At 35.5% G+C, this 2,717-nt stretch overlaps 1 protein-coding gene across 5 annotated transcripts in view; it reads right to left on the bottom strand.

Annotated features, from left to right (window-relative positions):
- LOC117172128 (protein tincar) overlaps window positions 1–2,410 on the bottom strand; it is a 292,915-nt gene extending 290,505 nt beyond the window's left edge. For all 5 annotated transcript variants that reach the window (XM_033359919.1, XM_033359918.1, XM_033359921.1 and 2 more), the window contains exon 1: window positions 1,391–2,410. The gene's annotated coding sequence lies outside the window, so the exon portion shown is untranslated. The remainder of the gene's footprint in view (window positions 1–1,390) is intronic.
- Between the last annotated feature and the right edge of the window lie 307 nt (window positions 2,411–2,717).

Genomic DNA, 2,717 nt, shown 5'->3' with positions numbered 1-2,717 from the left:
AAATTAAAATTCGAAAATTTTTTCTAAAGCCTCCAGGGGACTTCGTTTTCGCACGAAAAAATTTTATGTGCCCTTATTGCATCCGGACCCACAATTTATATAATGTAGAATGTAGAGTCTACACACCAGCATATATCTATGCATGTTCTGCTTGTACAATGTACACACATGTTAGTAAACACACCAGTGTGTTCATCCATATATTTTAAATATACGTTGGCTGTATGTACTTGATAACGATGGTTAAATCGATGAATAACCGAACAAGGAAGTGATTGTGCTCGATTTCGTAAAGCGTCATGTGGTATCGACATCGAAGTTGAGGGTCCTAATACTTCCAGCCAGGCATAATAATTCTCTTATATCACAAATAAAATAAATATACTTCTCTCGCGCGCGCACTCACGCTTAATTCATGAGAGCTAATCCATTGTTAGATGGTATATTCTCTTCGTGCTCGCACCCAATCTACCGATCCATCTTAATTACAACATGTCACATATGCCTCGCTTATTAAAATTTCTCGACATTACGAATATTCATCATTTAATCTCATTATCCCGAAAATCTATCTCAATTTTAATATATTTTATTTAACCATAGTCATTTCCCCTTAAATAATTATCGTACGTTCATTGCTACAAATATTGAAATCATAAAGCAAATGAATAAAAATGCGACATTTTTAAATGTTCTTTAAAGAGCAATACAATTTGCATATTATATAAATCTCTGTAGAAGAGTAATCTTATATAAATATTTCCTAGAAAAGAGGTGGAATAAAAGAGTTCCTTCAAGAAACAACTTACTGCGGTCCAAAGTACATAGGTATATAGGAACGAGATTCTGATACCTTCAGGGGTGTAGAAAAGTATATACACCAACCCGGTCAATTTGATTCCCTATAAACTGATCAATTCGAAGACGGGGTTTTATCGAAGTTATAAAACAGGTGAACGTAAATATAGCTTTTACACGTATAATACCGTTAGGAACTAATAAAGAGAATAATGTGCAACATTAATAAATCTCTAATACATTTCTCTTCCGCTTATCAAGATCCTCATAACAGAGTTGGTTAGATATTCGATGGCATGCTTACAACATAATTTTCTGCAAGAACAATATACTCTTAATCTTGCTGCTCAATTCATGTTTAACCAAACTTTTATTACTGTAAAATGTTTCACAAATTCAAAATGTTTCATGAATCAAAATAAATTGTTTCACGGAATGTAGCATTGTTTTAGAAATGTTAATAGTTCCAAATTTAAATAAAAGGAACAAATCTTTCTAAAGGTTGGAATGGAAACAACAGATGAAAATACTAATAACCATTAAACTAATCCCTAAAAAGAATTTTTAGTAACAAAATGAAGGAAGTTCTCACCAGAACGTTCTGAACAGAGTAGAAGATCGACAGCAGGTCGTCGAAGCTCAAATCTCAAAATCCAAAGTCACGTATAAGAAAGAACACTGATCACTGCTAATAATCTTTAGTTTGACTCCTGAAATTCAATATTTCTATAACTTTTCTGCACTAAAACCCACGCTTTTACACCAAAGCACGAGACACTCGCGAATTTTCCCGCCCAATTGATTCCTTATCCAACTCACTTTAGTATCACTATCGTCGTGCTGTTTCTGAATTAAACGCTTATCGTGAAGCTTGGAATTCACGTGCCTGGTACAATGTCAACAATGGCACGATTCAGCGAAGGCAAAGGTTCCTTCAGGTCTAGAACGTAATTGGATCAAGCTGGTTTGTGGTCAACTATTTCCTCTTCAAAACTCGGTTTCAAAATCCAAAAACGGTTGTCGAAATTGTCAATATTTTTCTGTTATCACTATTGTTTATCTTCATTAATATTATCCTTTTAAGCAATATCGATATTATTTTTAAATATATTATTCTTAGTACTCATGTTATTATTATTACTTTAATTTAACACCAAATCAGACACAAAGAGGTTAAACTTGATGAGAAACCTATTGACAATTGCTGCCTCAGTCTGACTCCATTGAAAGGTAATAAACTTTTGATTTTAATTAAAATTTGCATTGAAAATCGAATGTAAATTAATTAAATCGATAATGATCGAAATAGAATCGTAAGTTCATTCGCGGATTCAAAAGTTATATCAATTTCGAAATGTTTTTACGTTGATAAACACTCTTGGTGATTGGAGCACGAGAATCGCGATAGCATGGGCAAGTAATAATGTATTGCAATGTTGTTTTTTGTCGCGATATCGATTTTTCCATTAAGGGTGAGTAAGTATTGCACGGGGGTGATTTTACTACTTTTTTATTTAATTGTATTTTATTTTACCGTGACGTTTGAAGGACGGCGGGAACCGAGGCCGAGCGAAGTTTCAAAGAGATGCGCCTCGGTAGGCTACCACGCTCGCTCTGCGACGAGGCCCGGAAAGTTGTATGCCACGCGCAGCCCAAAGGCGCATCTCATTCGCCTGCTTGCCTACTGACCACCCACTCCGGACTTCTATCCGTTCCTCGCAGGGGTTCTCAGACAATGTTAACCCTTCGAATCCCGTTTTATCCCCGCGGAATTAGTGGCCTCCTAAAATAACCGGAAGAGTGAAACCCTTCTGGGAAGAGAGGGATTTTTATGTAATACAGATTGTAGGGTACGGAGCGTAGGCTTGAGTTTGCTCATTTATTATAGAATATTTCAACAAACTGAGAGATACACACAA

Source organism: Belonocnema kinseyi, chromosome 4 (genome assembly GCF_010883055.1).
Source record: "Belonocnema kinseyi isolate 2016_QV_RU_SX_M_011 chromosome 4, B_treatae_v1, whole genome shotgun sequence".
Taxonomy (NCBI): Eukaryota; Metazoa; Arthropoda; class Insecta; order Hymenoptera; family Cynipidae; genus Belonocnema; species Belonocnema kinseyi.
The sequence above is the reverse complement of the archived record's forward strand: the minus strand, read 5'-3'. Positions and strand labels throughout refer to the sequence as shown.